Source organism: Eretmochelys imbricata, chromosome 7 (genome assembly GCF_965152235.1).
Source record: "Eretmochelys imbricata isolate rEreImb1 chromosome 7, rEreImb1.hap1, whole genome shotgun sequence".
In the NCBI taxonomy this organism is placed as follows: Eukaryota; Metazoa; Chordata; order Testudines; family Cheloniidae; genus Eretmochelys; species Eretmochelys imbricata.
This window is the reverse complement of record NC_135578.1, coordinates 54,729,411-54,742,209: the sequence shown is the minus strand read 5'-3', so window position 1 is coordinate 54,742,209 and position 12,799 is coordinate 54,729,411.

Genomic DNA, 12,799 nt, shown 5'->3' with positions numbered 1-12,799 from the left:
TTGGGCAGGGACTGCCTCTCTCTACGTGTATGTTCAGCATGTACTGTCACACTGCCAGAAGCTGCTCATGACGGAGTGTGCCAACCTCTGGGTAGAATAGACTGTCAAAAAACAGGGCAGACTCTCCAAGCTGGTGGTGTGTTCTATAATTAGATTTCACCAACCCTGTAACAAATGTGAACTCCTGAAGCACTGTAACAGTCTTACCATGAGTCAATCTGTCCACTTGGGCACTCCAGTCTATCTTGCCACCCACACAAGATGGACTGATTGATACAGTAGTTGGTTGCCATGCACCAAAGATCACAAAAGATGTAGATTTGTTCTCAGTCCCAAGAGTCCAGTCACTCACCTCAGGTCAACTTGTACCTCAGATCTCTCACCAAAGACAACTGCTTGTAACCAGTCCTGTAATAAACTAACTACAGGTTTATTAATTAGGAAAAAGAAATGTTATGTTACCTGCTGTAACCTGTAAATATATACACAAATGAGTTACAGTCTGTGGTTCCCAAATGTGACAGAGTTATAGTAATCTGTCAGTAATGGATGTCTTTTAGGGCTAACCCAGGTTAACCCTGGGATCTCTGCTTCTGTTCCCTAGCTCCAGCACTGAGAGAGTCCAAACAGCGAAGACATGATAAATCTTCATGTCAGCTACCTTTATTTCCTTCTTCCAGAATTCAAACTGATGGGACAAGACCTTCTGCACATAGCCTGTGCAGGGGCAATTAGCAAAGCCTTTGTATCATGATGTTCCACAATGGCCCACTTAATTTTGATAGTCCTTCTTTGTGGGAGGGGGAACCATGCCTCCTGCCTGGGTTCACAGGTTCAGAGCAGGCATTTTTACAGTTATAAAACAAAACGTTCATATCTCCTTATAGCATGTGACACAGACATTACAAGTAAGAGTAATGCATGCAGCAACTTACAAGCATTTTATTGAGACTAACGCATCTCCCAGCCCCAAGTCAAACACCCATCTTGAACAATAGGAGCATACAGGTGAGCTGGTCTGGTTTCCAGCTATGAATTTGTCAGTGCTCAGCTGATGCCTACAGCCTTGGCAAGAGCTGGCATCTGGTCTGCCAGCATCACACCTAGCACAGTGAGGACTTGGTTGAGGTCTCCATGCGCTGCTGTAATACAAATAACTGTAGTGGGAACGTTTTGCATTATCTGCTCTGCCCTGAGGCCCAATTGTGCCTGCTCCCTGAGTGATGAAGAATGAGGGCATGTCCATCCATCCCTTCAGCACTTGCTTAGGAGCAGAGCATGCTGGGAGCGCTTGTGCTCATGGGTCCCTACACCATCCACCCATAGCCCTGGAGCAACTCTGGTGGAACCAGCCAGAGAGACAGGAATGGTGAAACCAAATCGCCCTTTCCCTTGAGACACCCCCCTCACAGCGGGGCTTTGCCCGTTCTCCCTTGAGGGATTCAAACCAGTTCCAATTACTAGTATAAATATTTAATGCATTTGGATCATTGATGGGCTGAGTTATAGGAGATTTTTGTGCCTACTTTATTCTGCTAGCAGGCGTATTGCTGCTCCCTCCTCTGCCTCCCATAGCAGGGATTGCCCATTGCTTCCTGTGTCTGGAACAGGCGTTTTGACTCTCCTGACTTTCCTCTGCCCCTTTGGATCAGCATTTCCAACTCTCAGGGTTTTATCATGAGTCTGATGGTGAACAGGACTATAGGAGAGAATCTTGACTTGGCAGTTTTTTTAACAAAGTCTCTTTTCCCTTGTGATTGCAAAGAAAAGCTTGAAAACATGACCTGTAAACACCCAAACTCCCCAAGGCAAAGACAATGAACCCAGCAGTTATTTGTTACACTCTCAAGTTTTAAGCCAACCTCATGATTCCTTGGGGCCAGATTCAAGAGTTTTAATCGCTTGGCCTTGGCCACACTGTTAGCTACATCCCTGTACAGTAACTCTTCACTTAAAGTTGCCCTGGTTAACGTTGTTACATTGCTGATCAGTTAGGGAACATGCTCATTTAAAGTTGTGTGATGCTCCCTTAGAATGTCGTTTGGCAGCTGCCTGCTTTGTCCACTGCTTGCAGGAAGAGCACCCTGTTGCAGCTAGCTGGTGGGGGCTTGGAACCAGGGTGGACCGGCAGCCCCCCATCAGCTCCCCGCTTCCCTAAGTTCCCTATGCAGCAGCCGCTCAGCAGGCTATCAATTGCCGGCAGTTCAGCTGTCCCTCCCCACACTGCCATGTGTTGCTCCTGCCCTCTGCCTCTTGCTTGCTGTGCAGGAGGGGCTAATGTCAGGGTGTCCCCCTTCCTCCCTGCACCCCGCTTACCCCATATCTCCATAGAGCGGCGGGGGGGCAAGACAGGGCTCAGGGTGGAGGGAGCTTGCTGGCAGCAGCTGCTGTCTCAACTTGCTGATCTACTTAAAAAGGCAATGTACTTAGAGTGGTGTCAGCATACTTAAAGGGGCAATAACCATCGCTCTCTCTCTCACACACACAGTGTGTGTCTCTGTCTCTCTCTGCCATGCTGTCCCCCCTCCCTCCATCCATGCTGCCTTGTAGAGTGTGAGGCTACATTAACAACGTGTTAACCCTTGAGGGCTCAGCCGAGTGCTACTTCATCATTTAGCAGTAAGGCATCCCCCTGAGAAATATCCTACCTTCTGCCACCCTCTGACTTCACCACCTCAACCAAGCTTCACAATCATCATTGCAATGTACAGTATTAAATTGTTTGTTTAAAACTTATACTGTGTGTGTGTGTGTGTGTGTATGTATGTATATATATATACATATATATAATAGTCTTTTGTCTGGTGAAAAAATTTTCCCTGGAACCTAACCCCCCCTATTTAATTCTTATTGGGAAATTGGATTTGCTTAATATTGTTTTGCTTAAAGTTGCATTTTTCAGGAACATAACTACAACGTTAAGCGAGGAGTTACTGTAGGTGGTTTCCTTCCCAAATTAATACAGACAGACAATATATGAAACAATACAAAGTGAGGGCCTGATCCTGAAGATACTAACAAGCTGTGTGAGGACTGCTCGTAGTATATCCTAGTAGTGCATATTTGCACTCAGGCACAGCATTTCCCGAGCAGCCCCTACGTTGCCATGCTTTACAGAATTAAATACTAGCATTGCAGAGATGAAATGCAAATACCTCAAGAAGGCAAGAGAAATTCAGAGGCATGGCAAAGGGATGCTTTCAGACTAATCAGAGGAGGTGGGGAGATGCAGGATGGTTGTTCCAGATGGCAGGCGCTGCAGGGGAGAAGGCTCCTGCACCAGCATTGGGCATGTCGCATGAAGGGGCTCAGGCTCTGCTACAGAGCAAAGTGCATGCGGTGCAAAGTACCGAACAGGTACATGCATAGCTTGTCTCATGCCCTGTAGCTGCACTGGGATTCCTTTCCATGCATTATGTAGCTGCAATGTACTGTATCTGGTGCTTTAATGTATAATGCTGTGCTACTTATATCAAGACATCCAGGCCTGATCCTGCAGCCCATAGTCAGATGACTAGTTCCCTTGACTTTAATGGGCCCTCTCATCCCAGGAGGGACTGAAGGACTGGGCCCTCCAATGACAATATAATCCCAGTGTAACTACGGAGTGGATTGGGTAGTGGCCGAGAGTGAGGGGACAAGTGCCAGGGTAGAAGGACAGGCTAGTGGTTCACTAGATGGAGACTCTGGAGACTTGAGTTCAATTCCTGGCTCAGCCACGGACTCCCTATGTGACCTTGGGCATGTCACTTAATCTATCCTATGCCTCAGTTTCCCCATTGTAAATCAGGGCCAATATGTCATTGCCCTCCAGGGGAGCTGTGCAGATAAATCCAGTGGATGGCTGTGAAGGGGCCTACTTACTGCTGTCATGAGGGCTTGATAAATGGAGGCAGGGTTAGGTTAACTTAGAACCTGAGTGGGTTTGAAATTAGGCTCCAAAAGGGCAGCCCGTCTTCCAGGCTCCTGACACCTAATTTCCAGCTCAGCTCCCACGTCCCACCTGCTGTTAGGTGTTGATTGTTAGGTTGGGGAATCTCTTTGTCTTGCTGTTGATTTGAGTCGGTTTGAGTCAGTTCTTTAATGATTCTTACATACGTCTGGTTTTGGCCAGGACAGTCCCTTTTTTAAGCCCTGTCCCGGGCATCCTGACTTTTTTGGCAAAACTGGGGATTTGTTGGCAAGAGCAAACAGGACAAATACACAGTTTTGCAAAAAAATTGGGATGCAACCCCTAGCAGGGTGTGGAGGAACCTGTGGGGGGGAGGGAGGGGGCATGTCAACACCTGCCCTGCATGGGAGTGGGAGCTTGGGAGAGCAGCTCGGGCTGGGCCGGTCCTGCACAGGCAGGGAGACCTCAGGCCAGCTCATTTGCGTGGGAGGCAGGGAGGGCTCGGGCTGGTCCCGTGAGGTGTCCTGTTTTCCCTTTGGGAAAATATGGTTACCCGATTCTATTCATTCCACCCCAGCAAGAGCTCTCTCTCACATGCGCACACACACACACCCGTCTCCTGTGCTGTTCCAGAAGAAGGGTTAACCCTTTTTCACCCGCTAGGTAGCAATGCAACATAGAGAGGGAAACAGAGCGAAGCCTAGGATTCATAAAAAGATTACAGAAAATTCCCCCTTTGTCACAACAACAACCCAGAAGAGTCAATGAAAAACCATAAAAGACAAACACTAAACATTGAAACCACTTGGAAGTGAAAAGGAACAAAAGACAGCAAGGGGATTGCCCTGTCTGTGAATAATAACAAAAGATTGATTCACCATATTACAGGGTGCAAAGACGCTCTGCATCCATTCACTGAGGCAGTGCCTTAAAACAGTAGGGGGTGCTTCATGACAGACTGGCTCCTGGAGGCTAGCTAGTGCTGCAAAAGACTGAACTTTGCAGGTGAGGATGTACTTTATTAGCGAGGAAAGGTAGCTATTGACAAGTGCAGGCCTTAGTTCACATTCTCTGATTTTGGTCTGTGTCTCACCATTTGTTTCCATCACTCACACTTGTTTCTACTTGAAATGCTTCTTTTGTAAAATACATTTCCTTTTATTTTACTGTAACCAAACTCACAGGCTGTGTGCGACACAGGAGCAGTGGGCTATGGTGAGACTTGGGAACTGGGCACACTTCCTTTGGCACAGAGGATCTGAAATTTCTATGGGCATCCAATGATCAGGGAGCACACTTTAAAGGGACTTGGGGGCTGGGGTGCATCTGTCGTCTGACAGAGGAGAGTACTTGTGTGGCTGACAGGCTGGCTGTGCTGGGGAGCAAACAACCAGCTAGCACAGGCCAGACTCCCGCATGGTGGAGGAAGGCGGCAACAAGGTGATTCAGCTCTGGGTGTCCTGAGAAGCGTCACACCCTTTATAATCTTCTAGAGTGTAGGGCCAAAACTGTTATCCAGCCCCTGTGCTTCAGGGAAAAAGCTGATCACTTCCTGGATCAGGAAGTAATTACTTTCCCCTCCACCCCAGCATTGCATAATTGAGCAGGAGCTTTCAGAGGCTGCTTTATAGTCCTGTGAAGCATCTGGTGTTGGTCACTACAAGAGAAGGGATTGTGATGCTTGCGGACCAGGTGCCAGCTCATGCCAAGCCCCCTAGGCCTCGGATGAACACTGACAAACACCTGTGTGTTAGTATTGTTAAAATAGGTAGCAGGGTTAGATAAATGTATTTAGACTTTATAGGATGCTTGTAAGTTGCTGCCTGTATTAGGCTATGTCTACACTGCCAAGTTTTTTTGCCAAAAGTTATGCCACTTTAATTAAAACACTGTTGCACGTCCACATTAGCTCCTTGTGTCGGCAGAGTGCATCCACACTAGCAGCTCTTGTATCGACTCAGAGAGCAGTGCACTGTGCGTAGCTATCCCATTGTGCAACTGGCTGCAGGGTGCTTTGGGAAGGGTTTGCAATGCCTCATTGGGCAGGTACAGTGTCACATGATGCAGGTTTCCTACTCCCATCGTTCCATGGGCACCCTACTAGATTGCCAGCTGCTTTTCAACTGAAGTGTGCGGGGGGAGTGTGTGAGACAGGGAGTGTGTGTATGGAGGGAGAGAGACAGACAGTGTGCTTTGGGGCACAGTGAGCGTGTCAGCATGCTGTCTTCTAAGTTCAGATAGCCGCAGAAAGCAACCTGGCCTGAGGCAGGGGCCAGTGAGAGGGGGAAACACCGACATCAGCCCACACCTCCCTCCCTGGCTCTGCACAGAATCTCTCTCACACACACGCATCCACCCCTGCCTTTTGGCAAAAAAAATCTTGGGAGTGTAGACCAGGCCTTATTCTCACTTTTAAAATCTATATCCCATGTTATAAGGTAATACATAAGTGTTTGCGCTGTACCTGTATGTCCACAAGCATGGGAGAAGCATTACCAACTGTGAAATACTAGTTTGCCACAGTAGGTGTTATCTCCTGCCCAACAAAAGAAGGCCCATAGATACCAGACAAATCATTGTGGAACATCAGAGAACAAAAGACTTTGTTGATTGCCTCCTGCCCACCCCCAAGAAGAGGAGATGTGGGACTGAATTCATCCCAACAGCTGAACTTGCAACTCAAAGAATAAGGGAGGGAAAGAATAAAAGGCCCTAACAAGGAGAAACAATATTTTTTATGCTGGTTGGACTCTGAGGGGCAAGGATGACTAAGCATAAACAAAAGATCCCCAGTGCTTGGCGTGGGTTAGCCTTAAAGGACACAGAGAGTTTGCTTATCATAGAAGCTTCTACTACCTATCAAAATTTCAAATGAACTCATTTTGCATACTTATGTTTACTTGGTTTAACCTTGTAAATAACTCTAATTCCTTTTCTTAGTTTATTATAGGATTGGCTACAAGCGTTGTCTTTGGTGTGAGATCTAAGGTGTGATTGTGGTAAGTGGCTGGTCCTTTGGGACTGGGAGTAACCTGAATATTGATGGTCCCTTACACCAAAGATCACAGCTATCACAAAGACAGACTCACCTGGGTGGCGAGCAGATTGGAGTACCCAAGGAGACTGTCTGTGACTCCATGTTAAGGCTGTTATAATGCCTGAGGGTTCACATTTGATAACTGGTCTGGTTGGTGAAATCTATGTATAGAACTCACAACCAATTTAGGCCTTGTGTCCTGCTACATAACAGCCTGCCCTGAGGTTGGTACATGTGTGACTCATGGCCAGAAAGGGTTAAACTTCCTGCAAAATAAATTACTCAAATTCAACCCTTAAAGACATGTGGGGAGATAATGTTTGTGTTTTTGTGTATTTACAACTATATGGGTAGTGGTCGACAATGTAATCAACAGTCCCTGTCTATGCTGTATTCTGATAATTCAGAGATCAAAACAACATCCTATCATTTAAATGAATTGCAAACATGGGATATCTTTGTATTCATCTCTCTTTGAAATGCATAGCAAATCACCTGTGAACTGCGAAGGAACAAGCAAATTGCCTTATGTTAATTTATATAGCTAAGTACCGGTGATGGACCTCCTTCAAAGTCATCCTAATTATCTTTTGTTCTCCAAGGGACTCCAAATTGTCAAAGAAGACATGCAACTGTATAAAAGATCCTTGAGTCCTGATCTCGTTCATCCCAGATCTGCTTGATGCTTCATCAGGGGAAGCTTAAGCCACCAGACTGGGATCACAGTGCTGACTGGTCCGCCCTGAATATGATATTGGACATTGGACTGTAACCTATGAACTATTTCTGAAAGAACTCTTTGCAACTACAAAGCTCATCCGTTATGTATCTGAACCTCAATAATTAAGCTCATGTCTGTATGTATATTAATCTTTTAACCATACTCTCTGTCATAAATATAAGGGGAAGGGTAAACACCTTTAAAATCCCTCCTGGCCAGAGGAAAAAACCTTTCACTTGTAAAGGGTTAAGAAGCTAAGATAACCTCGCTGGCACCTGACCAAAATGACCAATGAGGAGACAAGATATTTTCAAAGCTGGAGCGGGGGGAGAAACAAAGGCTCTCTCTGTCTGTGTGATGCTTTTGCCGGGAACAGAAAAGGAATGGAGTCTTAGAACTTAGTAAGTAATCTAGCTAGATATGCGTTAGATTCTGTTTTGTTTAAATGGCTGATAAAATAGCTGTGCTGAATGGACTGTATATTCCTGTTTTTGTGTCTTTTTCTAACTTAAGGTTTTGCCTAGAGGGATTCTCTATGTTTTGAAACTGATTACCCTGTAAGGTATTTACCATCCTGATTTTACAGAAGTGATTCTTTTACTTTTTTTCTTCAATTAAAATTCTTCTTTTAAGAACCTGATTGCTTTTTTATTGTTCTTAAGATCCAAGGGTTTGGGTCTGCGTTCACCTATGCAAATTGGTGAGGATTTTTATCAAGCCTTCCCCAGGAAAGGGGGTGTAGGGTTTGGGGAGGATTTTTGGGGGAAAGACATTTCCAAGCGGGCTCTTTCCCTGTTATATATGTGTTAGATGCTTGGTGGTGGCAGTAATAAAGTCCAAGGGCAAAAGGTAAAATAGTTTGTACCTTGGGGAAGTTTTAACCTAAGCTGGTAAAAATAAGCTTAGGGGGTTTTCATGCAGGTCCCCACATCTGTACCCTAGAGTTCAGAGTCGGGAAGGTACCTTGACACTCTCTCTCTCTTTTTCTTTTTAATAAATTTTAGTTTAGTTCATAAGAATTAGCTGTAGCGTGTGTTTGGGTAAGATCTGGAATATTCATTAACCTGGGAGGTAATTGGTAGAACCTTTCCTTTTATATGATGAAAAAAGATTTACAGGAATCTTCATCATATTTAACTTGGGTACCTGGATGGAGGCCTGAGGCTGGGTACTTTAAGGGACCTGTATTATTGACTCCTGAATAACCAGTGAGGTAATTAAGAAGCTGTTTTACGCTGGATTGGTAAATCTAAGTATTAAATTATCCACCAGCTTTGGGATTTGTCTGACCCGTTCTTTGCAGTTCACCCTAATTGAGTGACCTCAGCTGGCCCCCACTGGGACCCTGGTCACACTATGCTTTGAGCCACTGCAGGACAGCTTGCCATGGATAATGCAGGGGATGGACTGGCCTGGTGACGTCTAAGAAGTCACAAGGGGTTTAGGTAGAAAGTTCTCTGTGGCCATATCACTGCACTTGCCCCACAGTAGCCAGCAGGAATTGGAATGGTAAAGCCTATTGCTTTGGTAGTTAAATTAAATGCAATGTAAAGGAATTGAAGAGGGTAAGAAGGAGCTTGAATAAGGTGACAAAAAAACACACTCACACTCCACAAACAAGACAGGGCTTGGATATGCCAGGGTTTTCCTTCCCTTGCTTTACAGAACCTTCTCCACCTTGTACCTACCTCTTACTGAAAGTAGATGCCCCAGCTCCGGAGCAATCACGCTCCCGCCCCACCCCCACCAGAACCAAAGCATTCCATGCATTGACAGTCACTCAGAATGGGCCATGTGGCTGGTAGATAGGGCACCGGGTTGTGAGTCCAAGATCTAGGTTCTTTTCCTGCTTCTGCCCTGAGCTGCTCTGGGACCCCAGATAAGTCACTTGACCCCTCTGTTTCTCCTGACGTTCTCGATTGAGCTGCTTGGGCCAAGGCCTGTCTCTTAACCTCTTTATGTGTACAGCACCTTGCACAACGGGGCCCTGAGCTTGGTTTGGGGCCCAAGGTGCTCCTGCCATACAAATCATAATATACTGGGGGGTACCCGCCTGAGATGCCTGCCTGAGGTGAGGGGGTCCGCTGTGCCCAGAAACACTGGAGGGTCGATGTAGAATGGCCCGACTGCTGAGATCGCAGGGCAGAGCAGGGGAAGATGAGATGAGGGATCCTTTGACTGAGGCAGCAAGTTCGTTTTCACTCAGGCTGGGTGGCTGACTTGTTTCAGGGAGAGGCAAGAGTGAGGGAAGGGAGAGGAGGGTCCCCACCGTCTAACTTGCAGCAGCTACCATGACGTAGGATTACTGAGCTCCCTTCCCCTAGGATACCTGCAGCCCTTGGGCTGGTGAAGAAAGTGTCTGGTGTTGGCAGAGACAAGAGGCCCACACAGTTAGAAACCCTGGATTCGCTGTTGTGGCTCCGATCACTGTTTGCTGATCAAACCCCTCACCACCAACATGCTTGGGATCCATCTGGTGCTGACAACGGAGCAGAGGCTCTGGGCATGCGGGTGCCAATGGCCTCTAGCATCAGACCTGCCGCTGCCTCCGTTTCCCGCCTTCCTCCACCAAGGACACTGCTACAAACTGCTTTCAAATTACTCTCCCCTTCTGCGGGCTGAGTTATTAACCTCAACCAGCGGTTCAGCTTTGAGCTAGAACCTCTCAGGCTCCCTCTCCCAGCTCAGCACTCCATTACGCCCCACCTCCACCCCCCGCAGGCTGAGCAGCCCCTCTATAGGCCTTTTTCCTGCTCCTCACTGCAGGTAGCTCCAGCCAGGCCTTTCTCTGTTGCTGGCAGGGAGAGCTTCTTCCCCAGGCCGCCAGGACCCTGGGGCCCCTTGGGATCTCCTGCAAGTGCCCTACTGGATGTCTTTTCTCAGCCGCCCCGAGCCCTCCGCCAGATGCTGGGCCCTCCAGAGATTTCACCCATTGGCCTTTCCCAGCCCCTAGGCTCCCTCTCTCCCACATAACTGGCTGCCTCTTATTGGAAGCCCCGCTCCCAGGCTACCATGATTCTTCAAGGTGCTGCTAAGGCAGTGTTCGGGCTGCTCAGCAGGTCACAGGACTGGGCTTTAGATAGGAGCCGCTCACAGTGGCAGATCACTGAGCTATTAATCCAATTCCCTATTACTGCACAACAGATACACAAAGGTTAGAGGGACCTCTCTGGTTCCTTTTACCTGAGTCATGGGGGCTCTAGGAACACCTTCAGGGACCACCTTTGGTCTGGTTTTGTACAGCACCTAGCCCAATAATAATACCTGGCTCTCAGTAGATCTCAAAGTGCTTTACAAAGGAGGTCAATATCAGCACCCTCATTTGGAGAAACTGAGGCACAGAGTGGGAAAGTGATTTACCTGAGTCACCCAGCAGACCAGTGGCAGAGCTGAGAATAGTCCTGTGGTCTCCTGAGTCCCAGTCCTGGGTCATGCTACAGCAATACAAATAGTAAATAATAATAATAACACAATGAAAACAAAAGCAACTATAATGCCACTGTTCTGGAGGCTAGAGTACGAGAATCAGAGCAGAAGGGATAGTACCCAAAGCAGAGATGTTCAGAAGGGAAAGGGAAATGGACTAGCCAGAACAGATTGCACAGAAAGTAAAAGAACTCAGAAAAACCTCAAAAACAAATTCATTCCCTTTTCACACTTCTGACAATAGCCGAATTACACCCCATAGAAAACCCCAACACAAGCTAGGTCATGGCTCTTTGCTCGAAGACCAGGTTGGCTCTGAGGTGAAAATGAGTTCACTTCTACCCAGAATTGAGCCCTACTGCATTTTTTGGGCAACATATGTGAAATTGTCAACACTTCTTAGGCCTGCGGAGAAAAAAACTCAGCTTGTATGGAAAAGACACGCATAGTTCAACATTCCAAATGTTTTCACCATGAAAATAGCCACAAGTTTCACCACACAGGACAATTTCTGGTCTGTAAAATGGCCTGGAATTAAATGAGGACTCTTTCCAGGAGACACTGCTTTCACATAGCTGTAAGAAATGCCATCAGAGCGTCACTGTACAGGAACAGAATTTAGCAGCCTGGGTGAATTTCCCTCTGTGCAGGGAGCACGCAAGGCTTATGTTCTATCCTGAGGGCGTCAGTGGCCTTTAGTGCTTGTGCTGACCTTCTGCATGGCAGCAGAGTAACCCTTGCAAAGACGACTGGGGCTTAAGCAATAAGACTCAGTTGATTATATTGAGGTTTGGAGCAGACCCTCTCCCACCTGCCTGCACACCTCTCTGACTGACAGTGAGGGCAGTTCTTGCTGGGCTGGAAAACACCCTGTCTGAGAGCGTTGGACCTCAGTAAGGCCTTTCCTGGAATGATCAAACCCGGAGCTGTGGTGAACGTGCATCAGGCTGGCATCAGGCAGTGCTAGGCCAGTACCCAACACCAGGTCTCGGCCAATCTTGCTTATTATTCATGGAACAACGGCTTCCCTGGGCTCTCTGTACAGCTCAACAGGAGATCAGGGATTCGAAAACAGAATGTTCCACAGCAGACGTCATTTGTGGCTCTTGTTTAAGATTTCGCAGGGGCACTGGCTCTGACTTTGCCAGCAGTGCTATTTGTAGAGTGTATTTCATAACGAACGTTCACTTTGGTGTCTTCTTCTCACCCTGTGACCCAAACACCAGTCAAAGTCCTCACCAGCTGGGTTTGTTGGAGATTACTGGACTGAATATTTGGTAGAAAAGACCGACTGACTCATCAATCCCGGCTGGCGTGAAAGAAAGTGGTGAGCCCTTAAACTTTCGTTCATGGTATCACGAGACTCCCATATTAACAAAAGCTCTATCACATGCAGTTAAAAGCACAATATTAACTCTGTATATATGCTAGTGTGTTCTGCTGAACAGGCTGTTGTGCACGTGTCACTGCTGCCTTTTGCTGGCAGAATACAGGCTACTCAACCATGTGTCAGATGTCCTATACTGCTTGCAATTACTAGAGATTCTCCTTTAGCTCAAGTATTTGAGGCCAGTGCTCTTGGAATAGGAGGATCTGAGCTATTTTCCCATTGCTGTCATGAAGTTGGAGAGGCAAAGTGGTGACACTCAGTGGTTGTCTGGGTGACTATGGATTTTATTAGGGTACTTATATAGCACTCGCTGCATTCCAGTGGATTGCAAAG